Source organism: Thamnophis sirtalis, unplaced genomic scaffold (assembly GCF_051295495.1).
Source record: "Thamnophis sirtalis isolate CommonGarterSnake01/CBP01778 unplaced genomic scaffold, rThaSir2_p1.2 scaffold_2, whole genome shotgun sequence".
Classification (NCBI taxonomy): domain Eukaryota; kingdom Metazoa; phylum Chordata; class Lepidosauria; order Squamata; family Natricidae; genus Thamnophis; species Thamnophis sirtalis.
The window spans coordinates 170,090,147-170,116,791 of NW_028261382.1; the positions used below are offsets into that span (position 1 = coordinate 170,090,147).

At 42.5% G+C, this 26,645-nt stretch overlaps 1 protein-coding gene across 3 annotated transcripts in view; it reads right to left on the bottom strand.

Annotated features, from left to right (window-relative positions):
* Positions 1 to 26,645, bottom strand: part of PHACTR1 (phosphatase and actin regulator 1) — a 299,830-nt gene that overhangs the window by 179,524 nt on the left and 93,661 nt on the right. The window contains exon 1 of one of the 3 annotated variants that reach the window (XM_087707458.1): positions 8,031 to 8,169. The exons of the other annotated variants lie outside the window; for them this stretch is intronic. The gene's annotated coding sequence lies outside the window, so the exon portion shown is untranslated. Of the gene's footprint in view, positions 1 to 8,030; positions 8,170 to 26,645 lie in introns of those variants that run through there. 3 annotated transcript variants of the gene reach the window in all.

The following is a 26,645-nucleotide window of genomic DNA, read 5'->3' on the forward strand; positions in this document are numbered from 1 at the left end:
AATTTTTAATTCTACAGGAATAATTTGTCCCGGATGTTTTACGCATTCTTTAAGTTAGCAGATGTTAGGTATCTTGACTCAAAAATTGTTGTAATATATAATGAACCGTTTAGGCTAAATTGAGGGTACAATAAAGAAAAACATAAACACAGTGAGAGTTGTGCATGTGTATCAGTGGTGGGGTACGAATGGTACGCCCTGGTACGGGCGTACTGGTGCCTGCTGGGAGTACCAGGTACGATTCTGGTATGGTGCTCCGGAGGGCCCATTCGCTCGGCTGCTCTCCTTACTTGTATTTGACCCAACCGGGCCATTTACGCATGTGCACGGAGCATACGCCGCCTGCGTGACGCTCCGCCAAGCAGTTGGAGCGTTGCGAGTAGCTGCGCGCATGCATGTGGTGGACTCCTGGCCCTGTTGCAGTGTACCGGTTGCAACGGGATCCAGAACCCACCACTGATGTGTATGTGTGTACACACACACACACTTTTTCTCTCTGTCTCTGTCTGTCTCTGTCTCTGTCTGTCTCTGTCTCTGTCTGTCTGTCTGTCTGTCTGTCTCTCTCCCTCTCATATACTGGAAGGTTTCTATTCCCAAAACAGTTCAACCTGCTCTTACAATGTTTTCCCCAAGAAATGCATAGCTATTTAGTCATGTGTGCATCCATTTATACCTTACTTTTCCTTCAGGAGTTGAAGGCAATTACAGAACATTCCCACCTCCAATTTTTCCCCACAGCAACAACAATCCCTGGCGTATAAATATCATGCCTATTTTCTATCGCTGCTTAATCTTGTTTGTGTACCCCTGTAATTTAGAGAGTTTTGAAGGACGGAAGGTTTTCCAAAACAAGGGAAAGTATTCCAGTTACAAAACAACTGCTCAACAGTAAAAATATGTTGTGAAACGCCTGAACAGGCATCATTTAGGGATTCTTTGACCAGTTAAATCCCACTGGCCTTGGGAGAGACAAATATATCCCCATAAAACCACTATATATATCCTGTTTCCCCGAAAATAAGACCTCCCTGGATAATAAGCCCAAATGGCCTTTTGAGTGCATGCGCTAAAATAAGCCCTCCCTCCAAAATAAGCCCTCCCCCAAAATATTGCAACACAGCAGCAGCCATGAGGTGACCACCTCCTGCACCTCAAAAATAATAAGACTACCCTGAAAATAAGGCCAAGCACTTATTTTAGGAGTCAAAAGAAAATAAGACCCTGTCTTATTTTCGGGGAAACACGGTATTAGTAAAGGTTTCATTAGTATGAATTACATGCTGGCAAGCTATCCTTCTCACAAAGGCATAATTTAAATTTAGAACTGAGAGTTGGGAAAGGCATTTGTTCTCTAGAGTGGTTACTTTGTTTTTCCATTCAAAACCAGTAGCAAAATACTAAGATGTATGAAAGACACAGTACACACTGTTGTATTATATCGAAAGCACTTGCTCGGCTGATTTAAGTAGGAACACATGCCTATGCAAAGGCATAAACGATGTTGTAGCTATATAGTATTGTTCTTCTTGTTGTTGACCTTGTAGTTTCATCCCTGTTAGTGTGGAAGTGAACAGAGAAAGATGTTCAGCCCCAGATCTAGTATGAGTAAACTACATATTCGGTGAGTTGCTGGAGAAAATTATGCATAATAAACAACTAAAGGTTCTAACACATTCAGACATCAGTGTTAAAACTTGATTTTTTTTGTTTGTTAAAAGCTTTCTTCTATTTCAAGAAAACAGTATTCTAACCAACACAGGTTTGAGTTTTTTGGCCAAGAATTTCAACTATTTCGAGGTGTTGACAATGGAAGAAAACATAATACAGATAATTCTCTACTTAAAACAGTTTGTTTAGTTAGCATTTGAAGTTATAACGGCATTGAAAAACGTGATTTATTCACAATTTTCACATTGCGGTATTTCATGGTCACATGATCAAAATTCAGTCACTTGGCAACTGACGGTTGCAGTGTCCCGGAGTCATGTGATCAACTTTTGTGACCTTCTGACAAGCAAAGCCAATGGGAAAGCCGGATTCACCGAACAGCCGTGTTACTAGCTTAACAATTGCAGTGATGGACTTAACAACTGTGGCAAGAAAAGTTTTAAAATAGGGCAAAAATCACTTAACAAACGTCTTGCTTAGCAACAGAAATTTTGAGCTCAATTCTGGTCCTAAGTTAAGGACTACCTGAACTGCAATTGTTTAATATGAAAGGCTCAATAGAGTAGCACAGCACATTTGTTCTGAACAAATGTAGTTTCCCAATCATTTCAATTTTAGACTAATATTGAGAATAAACAAAAATGTACAGGTAATCTGAACCATGTAATGTTTATGAAAATTAATGAAAACCAATCAAGTCGTTGCCTACTGTTGTAGAAAAAACAGGATACGCAAGCCAGCTCTTTCAGGGAAGGAATAGTTTATTTGCGCAGCTTCATAGCAAAGAATAATTGGCCTGAACATTGAATGAAATTCAGGAACTTTCTTATATAGTTTATCACTTTCAGCGAAAGCCATCTGTTAGTTTTGGAAACACCCCTCAAGATTTGCCCTTGAGTTACAGCAAGTTACAGGAAGAATACATGGGTCAGCTAATGGAACAGCGTAGCTCGTACTTTTGAGGAACTGATAATATATGTCGACCACACAGATTTACAGTCAAGCCAGCAGATAGATTAAAATAGATACTTTGCTTCAGCAGATTTTATGTGCAGACTTCCTTCTAACCCGTGTCAACCGCACCGTGTTTTTAAAAGCAGACTTTGCAATTTCTATATATGAACATTTAAGGCTTAATATCATGAAACCCTAGTTTAGTTCAGGCTTGAGGCCTACTTTGGTTCAGCCTGCCACCTCACTATAATTACAGAATTTTGGGAACCCCAAAAATTCTCCATTTCCTCCATGTTGGTGAGAGCACAGATGAATCCCAAGTCAAACAAAGAAAGCAAAGAAAAAAATGCTTCACCAAAATATCCTTGCAAAATAACTTTGGGTCACTCCAACTCATAAATATAGGTGTCAAATAATATGTGTATTAATAGATAGATCGGGCTGATTCAAGTGGGAGAAAGAGTCTTAAAACCACCCAGGAACCAAGCAATAAAGATTTTTACAAGTCAAAAACCAACATTTTAAATTATACCTGGAAACTATTTAGGAGCCCATTCAGGCTCTGTACCAGAGGTATACCATGTTCCTAGCATCATGTCTGGCTTTGTATACAGGCTGCTGTGTACTGAACTATAGTTACAGTACCTGGTTTGTTCAGAAGGGGGCACTGCAGCAGCCCTCCTCTCCAGGGGTGAAATCAGTGGTGGGTTTCAAAATTTTTTAGAACCTCTTCTGTAGGTGTGGCCTGCTTTGTGGGAGTGGCTTGCCGGCCATGCGACTGGGTGGGAGCGGCTTACCAGCCATGTGACAGGGTGGGCATGGCCAACTTGTAAAATGTGGTGAAACTCACTTAACAACGCTCTTGCTTAGCAACCAAAATGTTGGCTCAGAAACTCTGGCATTTGAAGCACACAAGTCTTAAAACTGTCAAGTTACAAGACCCTCGCACCCCTAACCCTAGAGAAAAAAAAACCCAGGGATGTTCAAACTTGACAGCTTTAAGACTTGTGGACTTCAACTCCCAGAATTCCTCCTCCAGTCATGTTGGCTCAGGAACTCTGGCACTGAAGTATGCAAGTCTTAAAGCTGTCAAGTTACAAGGCCCTTGCACCCCTAACCCTTTAGGGAAAAAAAACCCAGGGGTGTTCAAACTTGACAGCTTTAAGATTTGTGGACTTCAACTCCTAGAATTCCTCCTCTCGCTCTTCATCTTGATGATGTGCGGACGGGCAGGGGGAGGGAGCTGGAACCGGTTCTAAATGGCACGGTAGATTTGTGGAACCTCTTCTATAGAAGAGGTTAGAACTGGCAGGAACCCACCCCTGGGTGAAATTCAGCAGGTTCTGACAGATTCTGGAGAACGGTAGTGGATATTTTGAGTAGTTCAGAGAACCAGCAAATACTACCTCTGGTTAGCTCCAGAGTGGGGTGGGAATGTAAATTTTGCAGTATCCTTCCCCTGCTACATCTACCAAGCCCACAGAACCGGTAGTAACAAAATTTGAATTTCACCACTGCTCCTCTCATAAAAAGGGGTTGACAATCATGGTTCCAGGTGACCTTCTTCTCACATACACTTCCCCTTCTCCTCACATACACTTCATACATGTACACTCCCCCCCCAAACCCAGATACAACATGAGGGAAAGTAGAAACACATATACCTAGATACAGCACATTACATTGCCAGGTACACAAAATAATCCAAATGGCTCTGATAGCCAGGAATAGAAATAATTCCTGAAGCCATTCTCCCCAAGCTTCCTCTACATTATTTAAAAAAAGGCAAGAACCTAGCTGATTCTTAGAACAATATTTGAAATTTACTTGACAGATTACAACTACCACGATCAATTTTTAGTGCCTTGGGAGTTTCATGAAAATATCCTCCATTCTCTCTCTCTCTCCTACTGTCAGCCCTTTAAGATGGGACAAATCAGGAAACCGGCCCCAGAAAAATTATTGGAATTATGCTTTCTGGTTGCAAGGATTCTAGTTGCAGGATCCTTTCTTCCTTTCATGCCTCTCCTTCCCTTCTCCTTCCTTCCCTCCTCCTTCCCTCCTCCATCCCTCTTCCTTCCTTCCCTGCCTCCCTTCTTCTCATTCCCATCCCTTCCCCATAAAGCCTCAATTCCTTTCCTCTCCTCTCTCTTACAAGCAAAGAAAATCAAAATAGGGCAATCTTGAGTTTCTCTCTCATCCCCTCTTCTCTTTCTTGGCTAAGCTGACGTTTACATAACTGCTTTTACTTTCCTTCTTCAAAGCTCTCTCTATTTCTCATATGCCCCTAATCTTCTCGTGCTACAGTTTCTCAGGAAATGCCTATTTGCACAAACGGTTATTATCAGATGCAAACCTTGAGTATGGCATTAAAACAGAACTGCAATTGGTAGCCAAGCCATGGCGCTGGAAATGTATCAGCACTGACAAATTTTATAGTTATAGGGACTCTATGCCTAGCCTATATCATGCTCCTAGATACACACTCAGAAACCACATAGCAATATCCTTCTATCTCTGTTGCTTACTCATGGGAACTGCAGGCTTTCAGACCCCATACAGTAGCAAGAACTAATAATATAGGGGTGGGTTCCTGTCAGTTCTAACCTCTTCTATAGAAGAGGTTCCACAAATCTACAGTGCCGTTTAGAACCGGTTCCAGCTCCCTCCCCCCGCCCATCCGCACATCATCAAGATGAAGAGCGAGAGGAGGAATTCTGGGAATTGAAGTCCACAAGTCTTAAAGCTGTCAAGTTTGAACACCCCTGGGTTTTTTTTTCCCTAAAGGGTTAGGGGTGCAAGGGTCTTGTAACTTGACAGCTTTAAGACTTGCGTGCTTCAAATGCCAGAGTTTCTCAGCCAACATTTTGGTTGCTAAGCAAGAGCGTTGTTAAGTGAGTTTCACCACGTTTTACAAGTTGGCCACGCCCACCCAGTCACATGGCTGGCAAGCCACTCCCACTCAGTCACGTGGCTGGCAAGCCACTCCCACCTAGTCACATGGCCACCAAGCCACTCCCACAAAGCAGGCCACATCTACAGAAGAAGTTCTAAAAAAATTTGAAACCCACCACTGGTGAGGACTATGAGAACTTCCTTGCATATACCCACATACCTGAATCAGGTATAGTCCTTGACTTATAACCATTCATTTAGTGTCGCCAAATATTTATTTTATTTCTTTAAAAAAAACCCACAAATAACCATTCATTTAGTGACGTTCAACGTTACAATGGCACTGAAAAAAGTGACTTATGACCATTTTTCGCAATTATGATAGTTGCAGCATCCCTGTGGTCACATAATCAAAATTCGGATGCTTGACAACTGGTTCATATTTATGATGGTTGCAGTGTCCTGCCAGTGGAGCTGGTAGCAGGCTCAGACAGTGAGGAGGCTGGGGAGGAACATGGGCCAGACCTGGAGTCTGGGGAAGGTTCTGATGAGGGCTCTGTGTCGGAGGCAGAGATGGGGCTAGGGCTGTCTGACAGTTATCAGCTGCCTTTGGAGTCAGAGATCAGTGGGGCAGAAGAACAGCTGGAGCCTGTTCTCGATATGCACATGTGCAGAGCTGCCAGGAGAAGGGGACAAGGGCCCACTCAGGAGTAAAGGCACAGGTGAATGGCCCCTCCCATAGGAAATAAAAAGGAGCGAAAGGGGAGTGGAGTTTGCAGGAGACAATTCGTTCGTTTAATTAGTGTGAAGGTCTGTTCGTGACTCTCAGAGACTCCTTGCCAAGTATTGTCTTGTACAGCGTTGCGTTTTGGAAGGTATCAGCCTGGCAGCTCTCCAAGCCTGATAAGGTCTGTGGTTGTAAATTCACCCTTGAAAGACTGTTTGCCGGGATTTTGCTGGATGTGAATGAGAGGAATTCACATTAGCTTAATAAAAAGGGGTTTTGTCGGGGCAAGGAGTCTGCTTCGTGATTTTGTGAAGCCTAGGTCCGAACAGAAAGGTTGTAAAATGGGGTAAGGCACACTTACTAGCTGTCTTGCTTAGCAACCTAAGTTTTGGGCTGAATTGTGATCATATGTAGAGGACTACCTGTATCACCTATTTCAATTTCGGCTTGTCTGCCTTAGCCTTTCAGGTTCTGATTTGCTGTATTTGAGAGGTGTAGGCAATTGCTGCCTTCAAGCCACCTTCCCTTTCAGACAATCTAACAAGAAGCCTTCTTAAACTTTAACACAACATTTGTACTTGAAGTGAGTGTGAATTAGAAGGGACATTCACCGGGAGAACAAGGAAGATGCACATGCTTCATCATCTCAATCATGTCTATCTATCTGTTCTGAGTCTCCAGAGCTTACTCTACATTTTCTCCGCCAACAGCTGTGAGGTCCTGATTTAAATGCTAACTTACAGCAAAGGGACCCCAAAGAAATTTGAGTAATCCGAATTGCAACCTCTTAAATTACTGCAGCATTGAAGCAGGGTTGTGGAAGAAGTTGACTGACTTTCAATTCCTTCCTTCCTTCCTTCCTTCCTTCCTTCCTTCCTTCCTTCCTTCCTTCCTTCCTTCCTTCCTTCCTTCCTTCCTTCCTCTCCTTCTTTCTCTGCCTCCCTCCTTCTCATTCCCATCTCCTTCCTTCCTTCCTTCCTTCCTTCCTTCCTTCCTTCCTTCCTTCCTTCCTTCCACTTCCTTTCTTCTGTCTCCCTTCTTATTTCCACCTCGTTCCTTCCTCCCTCCCTCCCTCCCTCCCTCCCTCCTATTCTTTTCCTGCCTCCCTGTTTCTCATTCCCATCTCCTTCCTTTCTTCCCTGCCTCCCTTCTTCACATTCCCATCTCCTTCCTTCCTCCCCTTCCTTTCTTCCCTGCCTCCCTTCTTCTCATTCCCTTCCTTCCCTTTTTCCTCCCTTCCTTCCTGCCTCCCTTCTTCACATTTCCATCTCCTTCCTTCCTCCCCTTCCTTTCTTCCCTGCCTCCCTTTTTCTCATTTCCTTCCTCCCCTTCCTTTCTTCCCTGCCTCCCTTCTTCTCATTTCCTTCCTTTTTTCCTTCCCTGGCTCCCTTCTTCTCATTTCCATCTCCTTCCTTCTTTCCTTTTACCTTCCTCCCTCCCTTTCTTCCCTGCCTCCCTTCTTCTCATTTCTATCCCCTCCCTCCTTCCCTCCCTCTCATTCTATCCCTCCCTCTCGCCTTTTCCTTCTTCTTCCCATCTCCTTCCTTCCTTCTTTCCTTCCTATCACCAGACTGCTAGATAAAGCAGTTCCTCTCTCTTCTGTTTGCCTGTCTATCTCTCTGCTTGCTTGTCTGTCTGCCTGCCTGCCTGCCTGCCTGCCTCTCTCTCTCACACACACAGACACACAAACACACACACACACACACCTGCACTGCACACAGTCCCTGAAAAAGTCATCATGCAGTGACAGTCTTTAAGGAATAAAGGATGAGACAGACCCACTTACCTCTACCAGTCAACAGTTCCTAACTCCGGGATGGGGTCTTCGAGGAGCATTTCATTTCGCGCCCGGTAAGATGAGCAAATCACAGGTCTAGCCTATTCCCTTTGCCTAATTGCCCCATCCAGCACCAGGATACTTCAAATCACCATGTGGCTCTTTCAGCACTCAAACCCTTCAGATGTATTGACATGGAAACAGCAAGCTCTTTTTTGGGGGGTGGGGGGATGGGAGGGAGTTGGGTGTTTTAAAACACAATTTGTTCTGCTTTTTAATATGCAGTTTGTCTCCTTCTGCAGGGAATTACTCAGACAATCACATGACTCCAAGCAGCACAATTATATAATTCAAATGCTGCTAAGGTTGTTGTGGGGAGAGGGGTGTGTGTGTGTGTGTGTGTGTGTGTGTGTGTGTGTGTGTGTGTGTAATCTGGAAGTCACAGCTAGGAAAGCAAAATCCAATCAAACCAACATCGGAATGTCGATTCAAGGAAAAGCAAACAGTTGCTTTCAGAAAAATACTCTATTTCGGGAAACTTCCATTATATTCATTTTTCTACCTACTCCCTGCTTCAATTCAAACCAACAAGCCAATGTAGTAGGAAAACTTTAAAAGGTTTACAAGGGAGGAAAAGTGATGGCTCTATACAAGTCCGTGGTTGTAAGATTTAAAACAAGCTCACATCTGGAAACCTTTTTTTAAAAAATCTGAACCATTTGCGAATGAGAAAGTCAATGTATAGGAAACTATCAAGACAACGCCATTAGCGAGCACTGCCATTTGGGGGACAGAAGACCAGGTTGCCACCTTGCTTGGAGGGACCACATGGTTAATTCTAAGAACTCGTGCACCTCAAATGAGATTCACAAGATAACTATGCCAAAACAAAACTGAATGTGTGGTGGTCCGCCAGCAGCCTGTGGAGCTGGTGGCAGACAGTGAAGAGGTTGGGGAGGAACATGGGCCAGCCCTGGAGTCTGGGGAAGGTTCTGATGAGCAGAGATGGGGCCAGGGCCATCCAACAGTTATCACCTGCCTTCGGAGTCAGAGATCAGTGGGGCAGAAGAACAGCTGGAGCCTGTTCTCGAAGTGCGCATGCGATGAGCTGCCAGGAGAAGGGAACAGTTAAGGAACAAGGCTGGCTGGGGAATTCTGGGAGTTGAAGTCCACGCATCTTCAGGTGACCAAGGTTGAGAAACACTGTTCTAGGACAATACCATACCATACCATACCATACCATACCATACCATACCATACCATACCATACCATACCATACCATACCATACCATACCATACCATACAATACAATACAATACAATACAATACAATAGCAGAGTTGGAAGGGACCTTGGAGGTCTTCTAGTCCAACCCCCTGCCTAGACAGGAAACCCTATACCATTTCAGACAAATGGCTATGATTTCATTGAGACCTGCATTAGGTGCTTGACTCAGGGGGCAGGGTGGGCATGGCTAGGGTGGGTGTGGCCAGCTTGACATCACTCGTGTCAGGGATGTCCGTGGTAGCCCGAGTGCTCTGCCAGCGAAAATGGGCTCCGAGCTCAGTTTTTAGCGGCGAAAGCCTCCTGCCGCCCTCTGTCGTTTTCACTGGCAGAGGGCCGCAGGAGGCAGTTGCAGCCAAAAACGGAGGTTGGTAGGACCATTTACGGTTTCTAGGGTGGCCCCGTGGGCCAGATCTAAGCACCCCATGGGCCAGATCCAGCCCCTGGGCCTTGAGTTTGACACCCCTGTTCTAGGAGAAACCTCTTTAACCAGAAAGGTGAACTTCAAGCAGAAGTCACAGCCAGAATCCTCCTCGAAAGAAATATCATGACTGAAACATCGCCACCGCTAACTACATTGCTATTTATCACCTTTTCCTGCCCGTTCGCTTAAATGCTTGGGATTGCATACATTTCAAATATCATACCACGTTACAGCCATATATGATAGATTTGCTTGAAAGAAAGAATTTGCTTAATATTACTGGCATGAATTAATAAGAAATTGAAAGTTACCCCATCCCAGAATTTAGTCCATGTCTCTTTCTTCTCCACCATGTCAGCTTTTTTAAAAAAATTAATTCTCTAGGATTCAGAGTATGGTGGCAATCATCTTTGCTGACGGAAAATGGACGCAAGATCCCCTCCCTCCCTCCTACAGCTTCATCATGAGAAAATATTTAAATATGCCCAAAATACATTCATCTCATCACTTAGTGCTCTATTTCATCTGACAGATTTTTGTAGCTCATAAAATATTAAAGCCTCTAGCAAACTCTCTGCAGTATTTTATTCATACGGTGTTCTTTTATTAATTAGTGTCCTTTTATCCATTTTATCTGGCTAATACATTTCTCTATTCAGTTGGCGGTGGGCTCTCCACTTAAATCTATTGATTACTGTTGGTCTCCATATTCTTTTGGGGGAACATCATTCTCCATAAAGGAGCTCGCTATCAATCATTCAGCTGGCGGTGATCCATCACTGACCTTGTTGTAATCTGGGCCAAGGGTGAGAAAAATCTGCAACAGTTCAAGAACTGTGTTAGCTCTCTCCACACACAAATCTGTAAGCATGTATATACACACACACACGCGCACACAGAGCAGTGAACTGACATACATTACCTTTTTTCCTTTGATGTTCCCAGTATCAAGCAAAAAAAGATAGCCATAGATCTGCAAATCCTCTAATTCTTTAATCCTCATTTTTATTTAAGTTGGAACTCATGTTACTCAAGATGTAGCAAGAAGTAGGTGGAAGAGGAAAGAATAAAGGATAATTTATTGCAGTCTATCCCAACATGCTGTCTTCAGGATGTCATGGACCATATCTGTTAGGTAAGTGGAACCTAACCACCTTGGAAGGATGGAAGGCTGAGTCAACCTTGAGCCGGTGAGATTAGAACCGCTGAACTGCAGATAACAGTCAGCTGAAGTGGCCTGCAGTACTGCACCCTAACCACCGCGCCACCTCGGTTATTCCATTTAAAAGATTATAGGGTACAGTTTGGATTGTATTGTTTACCATCCTTAGCGCCAGTTATGACACCACCTTATTTTCTCTTTCTTTTCTTTTCTCTCTCCCTTCCTTCTCTACTTCCTTCCTTCCTCCACTCCTTCCCCTTCTTTCTTCCCTTACCTCTCCCCTACTCTTACCCTCTCTCTTCCCCTTCCTACCCTCTCTCCTTCTCTTTTTCTCCCTTCCTCCCTCCTCTCCTTCTCTTTCTCTCCCTTCCACCCACCTTTCCTTATTTCTTTCTTCTTCCCTTACCTCTCCTCCACTCTTCCTCTTCCTTTCCTACTATCTCTCCTTCTCTTTCTCTCCCTTCCACCCACCTTTCCTTATCTATTTCTTCTTCCCTTACTTCTCCTCCACTCTTCCTTTTCCTTTCCTACTATCTCTCCTTCTCTTTCTCTCCCTTCCATCCTCCTCTCCTTTCCCTTCCTTCTTCCCTCCCTTCTCTACTTCCTTGGGGGGAAGGGTATTCTACGGCAAGAAATATGGAAACAAAATTGTATCCTCGAGGTTGGAAAATCCAGGTAATCCTTGACTTACAACAGTTTATTTAGTGATCGTTCAAAGTTACAACAGCACTGAAAAAAGTGACTTACGACAGTTTTTCACACTTATGAACTGCAGCATCTCCAGGGTCACCCGATGAAAATCTGGGTGCTTGGCACCTGGTTCATATTTATGTCCTAGGGGCCATCATATTGCAACCTTTGGACAAGGAAAGTCAATGGGAAATCCAGATTCACTTAATAACCAGGTTACTAACTTAACGACTGCAACAATTCACTTAACAACTGTGGCAAGAAAAGATGTAAAATGGGACAAAATTCACTTCACAAATATTTCACTTAGCAACATAAATGTTGGGCTCGATTGTGATTGACGACCAAGGACTACCTGTATGAGATGGATATCAATTCATACTCTGGAGAAATATGCTGGCTGAGGAATTCCAGTTTCAGTTTCAGTTTTGGTTTATTTGTATCCAGGAGGGACTCAGGGCGGCGAACAACTCAAAGGGGAAAGGGAACATAAACAACAGTACACATAATTAAAATACACGAAAATCACACAGCCATACCAGTCGAGAGGGGAGGGGAACTCATCAACCCCAGGCCTGCCGGCACAGCCAGGTTTTGACGGCTTTCCGGAAGGCCTGAAGAGAGGTGAGGGTCCGGATCTCCGCGGGGAGTTCATTCCAAAGGACCGGAGCTGTTACAGAGAAGGCCCTCCCCCGGGTCGTAGCCAGATGGCATTGGCTGGTGGACGGAACCCGGAGGAGGCCGACCCTGTGTGATCTGACGGGTCTTTGGGATGTAATTGGCAGCAGGCGGTCTCTCAAGTACCCAGATCCAATACCATGAAGGGCTTTATTCCGGGAGTTGAAGTCCGCAAGTCTCAAAGTTTACAAGATTGGACTCCCCACTACTAAGGTGTTTGTTAACTATTGATCAAAGGTTATAATCACCAGAGGCAATGAGCCAGAGAGAAGACATCAAAATAATGGAACTGCCAGCAATAAAAGTATGCTTAATTGCATCATCTATATTACTTGCATTTCAGCGTTTACATCCCGGCTGCTCGATCCAAATGTTGAATACCGAGAATAAGATTTTTTTATTTCTTTGGCAGCCAAAGCTTATCTCTAGTTGAAGCTTGCTGCTGAATAGCATATAAAACTGTCACCCATTTTCTAAGCTGCACAGCAGTCAGATGCGATATGAGGTGGCCAAGAGCCATGCCCAGCAGATGCTAAACGCCATACCCACTTGAGGGTATCTTACAGTCATTAAATTCAAATATCAAGTATACATTTAGAGATTTGATCCCCCAAATGCTTAAATTTGCATTCTTGGCAAACCTGCCATTACTTAAAAGCACAGATGTATTTATTTGAAGGTCCAGGATTTAGAACAGCCATTGATAAAGGATGGACTTTTTAAAATGGATATATTACACTCATTTTAATGGGGAATTTAATGTGCTTTTTCATTAAATGCCAAATTATTTGATTAATAATCCAGCACAATAATGTGCATTTCAGCATTTGTAAAACCACAGAACTGTGGTTTTACAGTTCCCATAGTCCATAACCAGTCTGACAATTCAACAGATTTGAAGGGACCAGTTAGGAGTGGGCTGATCAATCTAGACTAGCAGATCTCCAAGATCTGGGACAGTAACTTTTTAAAAATCTATCAACCCCATTGAGTCTTCAATTATCTGTAAATATATTTCTATACTTTACCTCTGGATTAATTCCATTCATATAAAAAACATATCATCCACTGGTAAAAATAGCATACAAAGTGAGTAAGCCATCAATACTATCCAAATGAGATCCACTTTTCAATTAATAAAGGTGAAACAATTAAACTGAAATCAAATGCAAATATTAAAAGCCAAACACTTAGCCAACCCATTAGAAAGAAAGAAAAAGTCAGAGCTCTTCTTAAAGATTGGGGGGGGGGGGGAAACCCCGTCTTTTGACCACTTAAGTATCTAATTTAAATGAATAATAAAGTATTTAGGCTGGAATAATAGACAGATTAATGGCTGTAAATTAACCAAAAGAAATGCTGCATTTAATACAAATGGGTTGCAGCTTGACATAACAATTTTAGGCTCCTAAAATTAGCCTTCTGTAACTCAGCCAATGGTTCTGGATAAGGTATTCATTATGCAATCCTGCTGCTTCATTTAAGGAATTTCACGGATCATGAAAATTCTTGACTGATTTCCTTTCTTTGGGATTCATCCATTTTTTTTTGAATGAACAAAAAATCATTAAAGAAGAATTAATAGATAGACAATCACAAGAAGTAAAGCTTCACATCAATGAAAAAAACCTCTAAACACATCTATCCATATGCACACACACCTGTGCGTGCAAGCACATACAAACCAGGTTCTTGAAATCTTTGTTAAACTCTAAAAAAGGTCAAGCTGAACTGTGTGTGTGTGAGAGAGAGAGGGAGGGAGGGAGGGAGGGAGGGAGGGAAGGGGAGAGAGAGAGAGAGAGAGAGAGAGAGAGAGAGAGAGAGAGAGAGAGAGAGATGCAACCTGTTCAATGCTTGCTCGATGCTCACTTACCCCGCCCATCCCAGCCCTATATATGTTGCCTTCGCTTCGCCACACGGCCCAGCTACGCACCTCTCCCAGTCAACTCTGCACCTCGCCCGCTCTGGTCAGCTCACCAAAGGTAAATAAGCATGCTGCCTGCTTGCCCTTTGCCTTGGGTTGGGGGTTGAGGCCCCAGGGACGTGCCATCCCCCAAGGATGCCGCTTCCCACCTCAGCCGGGTTGGGGAATGCGCCGTTCCCTGGCTCTGGCCTTGCCCCAGAGCTAATGCCTGCTCGCTGCCCCACCCTCTCTTCTCCAGTCGTATGCATCGCCACATTTCCCCTGCTTCAGCGGCCCTGGCCCTGCTTCCTCCCCCCCCTACTCTTTGTTTGGACTGCGCTCTCTCTCTCATAGCAATAGCAGTTAGATTTATATACCGCTTCATAGGGCTTTCAGCCCTCTCTAAGTGGTTTACAGAGTCAGCATATCGCCCCCAACAGTCTGGGTCCTCATTTCACCCACCTTGGAAAGATAGAAGGCTGAGTCAACCTTGAGCTGGTGAGATTAGAACCGCTGAACTGCAGATAACAGTCAGCTGAAGTGGCCTGCAGTACTGCACCCTAACCACCGCGCCACCTCGGCTCATAGAAGCAGTAGGAAAAGATTTGGAATCCTACCATGGTCCACAGTCAAAGGAGCACATAGGGCCAGAACATAGAAATAAGCAGGAATAAAGCAAAATCGTTTTTTGGCTTAGAAAAGGTGGGACCATTGTTACCCGCACATTCTTACCGGAAACAAGCTCTACTGAAGCCATCTCAGAAACTCTTACTTTCAACCCACTTCAACAATCTTGCCCCGAGTTTATTTTCTAAACAGGAAAACACTGGAGTAAAATCTCAATGGAATGTTCCGTCGGGGATTTGATCCCATTTTAAGAAGCTTTTGAGAATTTAAGAAATACAAATGGCAGAGGCTCAACTATAAAACAATATTTTTTGAATGGCTTGGTGCCTAATCTTCCGAATGCCAGTGTGTTCTTGCGTAAGTGGAGTTCGGGGAGTTGTCATGCGCTGAAATAATGCCCAGACACTCTGAGTCAGACTTTTCCTCATTCTGACCTCCAGCATTATTTATTATATAACCTGCAATGGCAGCATCTTTTAAAGCACAACCCTTGCCCTTAGCCCAGTGGTTCCCAAACTTGGCAACTTTAAGACTTGTGGACTTCAACTCCCAGAATTCTCCAGCCAGAATTCTGGGAGTTGAAGTCCACAAGTCTTAAAGTTGCCAAGTTTGGGAACCACTGCCTTAGCCTAATGGCTATCCATAGATATGTACAATTATTCTGGGGGGTAGTCATGACTTCATCATCTATCTATCTATCTATCTATCTATCTATCTATCTATCTATCTATCTATCTATCTATCTATCTATCTATCTATCTATCTATCATCTATCATCTATCTATTTATTTATTTATTTATTCTAAATTTTTATTTTAAACACATAAACACATCAACAAAAACAAACACATGACTTAAAACAACAGGGGAACAAGAAGTTCCATCATATATCCTACAGCAGTTCCGTATCGGTTTCTTTACCGTTAGTGTTTTCCCTTCTATACATTTCTATCTTGCATTCGTGGTCTCCTTATTCGTTATCCATTTTTATGTACAATTCTATATTTATTTATACTTAGCTATTTATAACAAAATATCGTTTACCTATATTGTGCTTTATATTCTTACTGTCACTTATTCTCTTGCATACAATTATAGATATACATTCACATAGTTATTCTTTTTCTTTGCCATTCTTATACTTTTGTTATTCCATTTAAAAGGTTATAATATACAGTTTGAGTTGCTTTGTTTACCATCCCTAGCGCCTGTTGGAACACCACCTTATTTTCTCTTTCTTTTCTCCCTCCCTTCCTTCTCTACTTCCTTCCTTCCTCCTCTCCTTCCCCTTCTTTCTTCCCTTACCTCTCCACTACTCCTACCCTCTCTTCCCCTTTCTGCCCTCTTTCCTTCTCTTTCTCTCCCTTCCACCCACCTCTCCTTACCTCTTTCTTCTTCCCTTGCCTCTCTCCACTCTTCCTCTTCCCTTCCTACTATCTCTCCTTCTCTTTCTCTCCCTTCCACCCTCGTCTCCTTTCCCTTCCTTCTTCCCTCCCTTCTCTACTTCCTTCCTCCTCTCCTTCCCCTTCTTTCTTCCCTTACCTCTCCCCTACTCCTACCCTCTCTCTTCCCCTTCCTGCCCTCTCTCCTTCATCATTTAATTAGTCAAATTCTCCAAATGAGCCGGAGGCAGATAAATTCAAGAAACATAAAATGGCAAACACAACATCCAAATGATGCATTAATATTATTTATGGAACTGGCTGAGCTAACATAGAATTTTAAACCCACACTCTCATATTCCGTGAGCATAAAATATCATGTTTACTGTAGACAGGTCTCTGATTTATTGATACAATAGCTGTCCTCCCCTCCTTTGAATTAACATAGGCTTATCTCTAAGAAAGCTGCAGAAGAGATATTCCGAGTCCCATTCTGGAGGAGATTCACTGTTTCAAAATTTCAATGGTTTTCATATTTCAATAACTCTAGATGTGTTCTCTGTGCTTTTCATTAAGGTAACATGCTCTGGATTGTTGCTATATTTTTAGACTGTTCTTCATCTGAGAGTCGCATGTTGTTTTACAAAGACAAAAATTAAAAACAGGACCAAAACTAGTACCTATACCAGCTACAGCAGAGGTCTCAAGACAAGATAGCAGCCTGCGTAAAGATCTGTGCTTTGTTTATTGAATCAAAATGAGCTGCTGCCGCTATTTTTCTTCCAATAATTACTGGGTAATAGTTCCTTGTATAGATTTTCATCATTGGGCTTTATAAATAGGGCTGTATGACATGCAACCATCTTGCCAGATCTTCTCCCAAACTAGAGGGGAACTGTTATTTAGGTTTCATCTGGCTTGCTGGAATAGCCAGGTATTGGCCTACTTAATGACCAGATATCTTTTTTCCTCAGATCTTGGAATATGTAGGACCACCACGGAGAACGTCGTGCAAGAACAGATCGTGACTGTGGTGAATATTTGGATGGAGCACCTTTTGGTACACCCTCGGTACACCCACGTTACACCTATCCTCCGCGAGCTGCACTGGTTACCGATCGGTCTCTGGATACGCTTCAAAGTGCTACTCGTAACTTATAAAGCCCTTCATGGTATTGGATCTGGGTACTTGAGAGACCGCCTGCTGCCAATTACCTCCCACAGACCTGTTAGATCGCACAGGGTCGGCCTCCTCCGGGTTCCGTCTACCAGCCAATGCCATCTGGCTACCACCCGGGGGAGGGCCTTCTCTGTTGCAGCTCCGGCCCTTTGGAATGAACTCCCCGCGGAGATTCGGACCCTCACCCCTCTCCAGGCCTTCCGGAAAGCTGTCAAAACCTGGCTGTGCCGGCAGGCCTGGGGTTGATGAGTTCCCCTCCCCTCTCGACTTGTATGGCCGTATGACTCTTGTGTATTTTAATTACGTGTATTGTGTTTGTATCCCCTTTCCCCTTTGGAGTTGTTTGCTGCCCTGAGTCCCTCCCGGAGAAGGGCGGCATACAAATAAATTAAATCTTGAATCTTGAATCTTGGTCAGCCTAGGCCCTGTTTACTGAATGCAGACCTCATTTTTCCTCAGCTTGGATTACTTCTTCACTAAGAATGACAATATTGTGGACAACGTCTTATCCACTTTGGACCACGCATAGTGGCTTGTCACATGGGCGCTTCAGCTATTGAATGACTTTAGTGTGGAACTGGATGACCAGGAGTTTAAAATGCCTGAAGTTGTTCCTTGAACCTCATAGAGATGCTCTCATGTTCGCAGCAACCATCCCAGAAAATATCTGGTTTTTTTTCCACATAAAGATGCCTCAGCTGGCCTTTACAAGCTTGATAGAGTTTTCATTCAAACCACTTTGCAAAATCTTGCCCCAGACTATGTCCTTTCAAACCTCTGAATCAACCACCAACAATAATCCTTCCTGTCAGGGTTCAGTCTGAATTTATCTGCTGTCATGTAGCCCATGAATCTCTCCAAGGACTGATTCTTCTTCCCTTTCCTTGTCTCATCCGATTTAGATTTGGTCTGCACATAACACAAGGATATCCTATCATAGTATCAAGGCCTATTTATATTTAATTGCTAAACACAGTTAAAAAGACAACAACAATAAGCAGCTTTGTGATTTTTGTTTAAAACTTATTCAGATCGGAATGCTAAATCACTATATTGTTCAATTAATGCTAATCGTAGAAATAGGTCCCAGCCGACAATCCCACCTATTACAATTACAGCTTCTAAAGCTCACATATGCAAATAAAGACAAAACTGTATTATTATGACAACATGTTTTCTAATAGTCAAGAACAACAAATGTAATTGCAGATATAGTACAATTCTATAATTAGTACCCAAAATGTTGTTTCCAGATAATTAAACCATTACATAGGCCTGAGAGATCACTTCAGAACATTTTTTTGGTGCAAATTAGAATAAAAACATTGCAGAAATGTTACAGAATGTATTGTGGTTTTATTCAAGAAAACACATGGGTTGATACTAATGCTACCTTCCTCCCTTCAATAGGCATACATAAATACTTCCTTTTCTAATCACTTTCAGAAAATATTTCGCTTCTTATCCAAGAAGATTCTTCAGTTCTAATTTTCCTTTTCAAAGAAAAAAAATACTCCGAAAAGTCCAGCTGCCTTTTGGAAACTTCACCTTTGGGACAACCATGACCTGGATGATTGAGAATCTCCATAAATGCCAACCATGGTTTGAACAACAATGACAACCCCTCATCTCCCAGAGGGTTGACCGACAAAACTGCGCTCGACTAAACCGCGTCGCTGATGTCATCAACAGGGCGACAACAGTGCGGAGACAGAAGCACGCTGTAAACCCTAAACCTAAAATTAACACCTAAACCTAAACCTAACCCCCCTAAACCTAATCCTAAACCTAATCCTAAACCTAACCCTATAACCTTTAACCTAACCCTAAACCTAACCCTAAACCTAACCCTTAACCTAACCCTAAACCTAACCCTTAACCTAACCCTAAACCTAATCCTAACCCTTAACGTAACCTTAAACCTAACCCTAACCCTTAACCTAACTTTAAACCTAACCCTAACCCTAACCCTTAACCTAACCCTAACCCTAACCCTTAACCTAACCCTAAACCTAACCCTAAACCTAACCCTAAACCTAACCCTTACCTTAAGTTGAATTGGCTTGCTTTCAAAGCACTATTTAAAGCGCCCTTCTTTCTCCACGCTGGCTGTTGTTGCCCTGTTGATGACGTCAGTGACGCGGTTTAGTCGGGCACGGTTTAGTCGAGCGCGGTTTTGACGGGTCACGCTCCCAGAGCTGTTAACCCACCAGAGATCAACATCTGGTGATCTCTTCTCCAGGAACAACTGTATGGAGCAATTGTGGGTGATCTCAAGTCCACAAATGCTCAAGAAAAGGAATTACAAAGAGCTGATCTGCTTTGCTGACTCTTGATTCTGTTGTGATTGTCAGTTCTGCTTTTAGAGAGTCATCTTCAGTTTGCCAGAGCTCAAGGTGACATTCGTAACATTCTATTCTTCGATGTTTCCTACAATTCAAGCCCCGTGAAATAGCTTGAACTGAGAGAGTGTGATAGGTTTAAGGCAGTGTTTCTAAACCATGGCCATTTAAAGACATATGGAATTCAATCCCCACTATTCCACACCCAGCAGGGAGTTAAAATCTACATGTCTTAAAGTGACTAAGGTTGAGAAACACTGGTTTAAAGCCATCTAGTAATCTTCGATGTCTGAATGTCCATGATCCAGCATCCTAAACCCCTTTATTGCAGTGAACAAATAAAATCTTCTCCTTAGCTGAATGTACAATATTTGGAACTTTAACTTGTGGGGTAGCATTCATACCATAGACTTTCAATAAATTTTCCACATTTGCGGAAACTATGGAAAAAAATGCTATTAAAATGCTGGATTGGAGGGGCTAAAATAAACTTTCTATCACAGTGCTCTTTGCCTGTTTTAAATTATGTAGTAATTGTGTTTAAAGCACATTGTTATTGTTAACTTGTTAAGCCCCTTTGGTTCCATCTGTTGGCAGTAAGATGGACAAATCTCAGAAATCGATAAATAATATATCAGAATGCCTAACAGGCATCTCACAAGAGAAATCTCTTATCCTGACAGTCTTCTCATTTGGAATATGAATTGAGATTGTTATGAGGCATCACAACACAGGATTATGACAATGACAGTATTATCACAATGCCTCTCTAGACCACCTGCGCTAATACAGGTAAGTATTTAGATCTATTGGCTACTTGTGGTACATGCTCAGATGCAGATTGTGGATTGATACTTACATTTTTTTGAAATAAGTCTATAATTTGTAAAATATTTTGCTCCACGCTTGATAACACATTTAATTGTAATCCAGGGGCTAAGAAGTGATTATCTGCCTGATTGCTAATCCTTTGGCCAGGGATTCATTCATCCATAAATAAATAAAAGCTAAAAAGTCAAGCATGCATCAAAATCCTACAAAACATAAAAATAACCTTTTTATGTGCATAAAAAAGTAGTGCATACTTTTTCAGGGGGAAAATAAATGTGGCATTGTATTAATAGTAAAATAATGAAATAATCCATATTATTTGCAGTGCATACAATTTAAGGTATATTGGTCACAAGGACTCTAAAAGAACAAATATTGAAAAACAGGAAGGAAGGAAGGAAGGAAGGAAGAAGGAAGGAAGGAAGGAAGGAAGGAAGGAAGGAAAGAAAGAAAAAGGGAAGGAAAAGATATCACAAGGCAGCAGAGTCTCGACCAAGATGAGGCTAGAAAATACTGGTTTTAACTAATCTTGGTTGAAAGAAGTTAGGTGTCCCCACTACATTCTTGAGTAAATAATATTAATTGTGGGTATTTTTGAAAGTGCAAATTGATGCTACTTTTTATTATCAGACTCCTGATAATTTTCTAACAAGAAATCAAAAGCCTTCTAGCCCTGTCCAATTCTTTTTAACAAATGGCAACAATTTTTTTAACAGTTGTGGTCCAGTGGTACTTTCAAAATGAGAGTTTGCTAATGGAATCTCTATGCACCCAAATCTTATTTCAACGAAGTATCCTTTTCTTTGTGATGTTCCCCATTTTTTCCCAGTGTATATTTTCCTGTTTTTAATTTTAAAAAAAGTTCATTAAGATGGAAAATTTCCATGTTATCTTTTGATTGATAGCAGAAAGAGCCATTAGTCTAGATGAATTCCTGTTAAAGAAAGCTACAGGGAATAGTGTCTTATTACATTAGATACTTCCTTCTTATTATTTTATTGCCCTCTTGTGTTTTATAAATGCACTACAATTTCAAAGCTTAAATTAAGAGAGGTAATAAGATACTGTATTTTCACCACATACATGCACTCAACTGGAACATCATTGTTTGGGGGTGGGTGGGTAGAAATGAAGTACTATACTTTGAAATTGTCAAATTTACTTCAAAATAATTTGACATTTATTCAAACAGTCTTGTTAGCCACAAAGAATATTATTATGCTCATTTGATAATGTAACTGGTGATCATAAAATCATAACATTCTACAACGAAACATTTAAATTTCCTCCTAGATTTGCTTTTGATGCAAACAGCTACCACTATGGGTTCTATTTTATGGTCCATGGTGCCATTTTTGCTTCTGTTCTCAAAACAGTTTCAAAACAAAGCATTGTAAGGAACCAAAATGGAGATCCTGATCTCATCCATCAAGATTTAACAGTAGCTGGACAGATTTATGAGACAGTCAGACAGGCATACAGGCAGGGCCGGATTTTCCTATAGGCTAACTAGGCTTCAGCCTAGGGCCTCAAGATCAAGAGGGGCCTACATTCAAATTGTTAGCAAAATTAAAATTACACTATTCTAAAAACAGTGAACACTAAAACACTGAACCGAAAATAAGGAGAAATTCTATGCATATGACTAATAAACAAACATAAAAATGTATTGGTTAAGATCGTTGTGACTGGGTGGGAGTGGCTTGTCAGCCACGTGACTGGATGGGAATGGCTTGCCAGCCATGTGACTGGGTGGGCATGGCCAACTTGTAAAATGTGGTGAAACTCACAACATCGCTCTTGCTTACCAACCAAAATATTGGCTCAGAAACTCTGGCATTTGAAGCACGCAAGTCTTAAAGCTGTCAAGTTACAAGACCCTTGCACCCTAACCCTTTAGAAACCCCCCCTCCCTCAGCTTTAAGACTTGTGGACTTCAACTCCCAGAATTCCTCCTCTCGCTCTTCATCTTGATGATGTGCAGATGGGCGGGGGGGAGGGAGGTGGAACCGGTTCTAAATGGAACTGTAGATTTGTGGAACCTCTTCTATAGAAGAGGTTAGAACTGGCAGGAACTCACTCCTGAAGGATACTCTACAGTTTGGAATGCTTGTGTTTAAGTTTAACACTTGAATAGGGCTAGGAAAGCCATTTTGGTGAAGGGGTTAAGATCCAGATTCTACTCAGTCCCCAAAGTCTCTTGGTGACTTTGAGAGAATCTTTCTTGGCCTAATCTATGTCACAGGGTTCTTTGTTATGAGGAAAATAGGAAGAGGGATTGTATGGCAGATCTCATGAGTTGTTGCATTAAAATGGGAGAACTAAATCTACCCCTTTCCCTCCTCCAAAGCCATTGAATCCCAGCTTGAGTTTTTCATTCAGCAAAAAAGCTTCCTGGCTTATCTTACGGAAGTTGTTGTACTATAACCTAATTAATCATGGAGGTACAGAGACTACACTTATGTGCTAAAGGAGTGGAAATATATTTTCTTCCACTAATGCTTCTCTTCAGTATTAAGCTCTCCCTGGGGGCCTAGAAACTTGCAGAAAATGTTGGAAGACTAAAATTAATCAAAGATGCAATAGGTAGGTAGGTAGGCAGGCAGGCAGGCAGGCAGGCAGGCAGGCAGGTGGATGGATGGATAGAATGATAGATGAGATAGATAGATAGATGAAAAGAATGATAGATGAGATAGATAGGTAGATACAGTAGATGAAAGATGATAGACTGATAGTTGATAGAGATAGATAGGTAGATAGGTAGATGATAGATAGATAGATAGATAGATAGATAGATAGATAGATAGATAGATAGATAGATAGATAGATAGATAGGCAGGCAGGCAGGCAGGCAGGCAGGCAGGCAGGCAGGCAGGCAGGCAGGCAGGCAGATAGATATAGATGGATAGAACCCATTATAGGTACATTCAAGCTTTTGTGGCATTTGTAATCAATGCAAAGTACTGAATACTCAGTCCTAGTTTATTAGAAATTCTAAGCTCATTTCAGACTTTAACTACAAAAGAAATTCCACATATCCTAGAAAATAAGATCCACTGAAATTTAACAAACAAACAAACAAACAAACAAACAGGTCTACTTATATCTCAGCAGGTGGCTCCTGGCTAAACTGCCCTTCAAGGTGTGAGTCTTGGTTACTACTTGGATGAGAGCCTACTGTCATATCCCAGAAGTATATGCAAGACTGGGAAGTGGGGGGAAAAAATCTTGGTCGAAGGCATTACATCTATTCTGTTGCTAAGAAACCTGTATGGTCAAGTCGTCTACATTATCAGGATTCTACTTTGAGGGACTCATAACTTTCTCTAAGCCAGTAGCCCTCCAACACTTTGGGATCACAACTCTGGCGATCTTAGCATTGACTAGAATAGCTGGGGATTTTGGAAGTTGTCCAAGCACATTGAAAGAGAACCCTTTTAAGGATTGCTTCAAAAAGTGCCAATAGTGCAAATGCAAAAATTTGCTTCTCCTTGTTTGTTTTATATACAAGGTTGACTCCATCTCAACGTTCACTGAGGGCCAGCAGCTTAAATTCATTTTGGATGGTGAAACAGCACATTCAAACCTACTTGGGATGCCCCAGATCCATAGATGGGGATGGCGGAGTGGTTTTCTACTCAAATACCCTTCGTGATTGTGCTGTTAAAATTCTCCTTGGCACACTTGGCAAGGCTTCCGTCTTTTCACATTCCTTTGAAATGGGCTTGGCACCGGGAGGGTGAGCTGCTTCCTAATTGGCACGAGGGCAGCCAAGCAGCGCAGTGCATATGCCAGTGCTAGCAGTAATGGAATACTGCTGATATAAATGCTATTTAATCCACATTTTGCTAATCAATATTTCCCTTGAGCTCAGCCAGAACACAGAATAATGTATCTGTGGAATACACAGAAGGTAGCAGGGACATTTTCCTGATTAGGAGATGTGAACGTGGATGGTCTTGACTCCAAATTGAAATGCCGCCAGTAAGAGTGAGTGGGAATTAGTGGATCCAGCAAACAGGACGATTCCCAGACAATAAAGATGGATTTATTGTTGCACAGAACATCTACTTCCAGTATTAGTGAACTATATGTTTAACTTTGCCTTATTGGTATGCTGGCCTTCCAAAGTTGAGTTTTCTCAGTATGGCTTACAACATATCAAAATCACAATATAATATTATTTTAAAACCCAAATAACAATCCAGGACAAGAATAATGGCAGACTATTTATTTGCAAACATTTGATACAGAAAAGTAGAAAGTGGCAAGCCTGCTGGGATAAAGCATTCCAGAGACAGATGTCTACCATGGAGAAGATCTGCTCCCAGGTAGCCATTGGTCATAGGAGAGCAGGCAAGGTCCCTTCCCCTCCTCATGCCTTTGAAGATTTCCTCATTCCAGGGTTTCTCAAAGTATGAGTGGTGCAGTGGTGGGATTCAAATAATTTAACAACCGGTTCTCTGCCCTAATGACCAGCTGAGTAGGTGGGGCTTGGTGGTCATGTGACCATGTGGGCGTGGCCAACTCAACATCACTCAGGTTGATGGGCACTTTGCTTTAGCTGTTACAATGTAATAAGGGATAACAGGAAAGGCAGTTTCTGTAAGCAGGGCAATAAAGATGAGGCTAGAAACAACACCAGAATGTTTCCTTCCTGCCTTCCTTACAGGATTAGCCCTGTAAAGTGGGGAAAAAACAAAAGGAGATTTCTTCCAACAACCGGTTCTCCGAACTGCTTAGAAAGTTACCAACCAGTTCTCCCGGATAGGTGCGAACTGGCTGAATCCCACCACTGGAGTGGTGACACTCTATGGGGAATCTGAGCAACCTAGAAGGTGTGCCACATTTTTTTAACTGATTAAGTTGGCACAAGTTAGCCCTGTCAAAACTAGCAAGACCACAGCAGCAGGGGAAGGCTGTTGGGTGTTTGCGGGAGTTTGGGAGAACCTCCAACTAAGATTTTGAGCAGTTCGGAGAACCCGCCAAATTCCACTCCTGGCTGGCCCCGTATCAGGCCTGCAATTATATTCCTTTTAGAATTTTGGCCTGCCACACTTTCTCTTATTTCATTATGCTGTTTCATTAGTATAGTTGATGGGAGTGGGGAATAGAAAGGAGTAGGATTGTGGAATGTTGTTTTCATTCTTTACTAGAAGCCAAGATCATCTTTTGTCTCCACCTGACCGGAAGCAGCTGGGTGGAGACGCCAGCATGGAAGAAGAAGATTGGACCATGTGATGGGTTGTGGGTGTGGGGACAAGATCATGAACTTTTAACTGGGTGGAATTCTGATGGCATTTCCAGAATTGGGATTAACACAGATGTGCTAAAATGTCTGCTTTATTAAATTGGAACTTTAAGGATCGTTAGGCCTTGGACTCTGATTTAATTCTACATGATACTTGGAACGCCCACCCCACCCTTCCCAGGAGTCCCCACATGGCCCAGGGTGGATGCAGGTAAGTGCAGAGCACATGTGGAGGTTCAGAGAGGGCGAAAATTGGGCCTACTGGAAGTTCAGGGAGGCCGGAAATGGGCCCGGGGCTTTTGGAGCCCGGGAAAGGCAGTTTTTGCCCTCCCAGAGGCTTGAGGAAAGTCTCTGGAGCCCAGGAGGGCAAAAATGCCCCCCCCCCGTTGTGCAGGACGCTGACTAGACCACGGCCACCATGCTCACAACCACCCAGCAACCGAGCAGAGAACCCGTTGCTGAAATTATTGAAACCCACCCCTGCAAAAAAGGCTTTGAAAACAATTCAGGGAACACAGCCTATGTTGGCTTTACGGATTAGGATACGGAGATAAGGAAGTAGAGGAAAAGAGGCAAACTGTGATTCCAAATTGTGAGAGGCTTTAATTTGTAACTTAACTTGAGATTGGGAGTAAACTGGGAACCCGTGAAGGTAACATAAAACCGGTGCAGTATGATCACAGTGTTCATTTCCAATCAATATTCTTGCTGTATCTAATCTAACAAGGAAGCAAAGTCAGAGATGTGGGATTTGGGATGACAATGAAACCCCACCTTTGCTTTTCGTCATATTGCAACACTTGGGAAAGTGTGAAACCTGAAAGATACCTGAAAGATAATCCACACATTGGCCTGAGAAATGCAAATCAA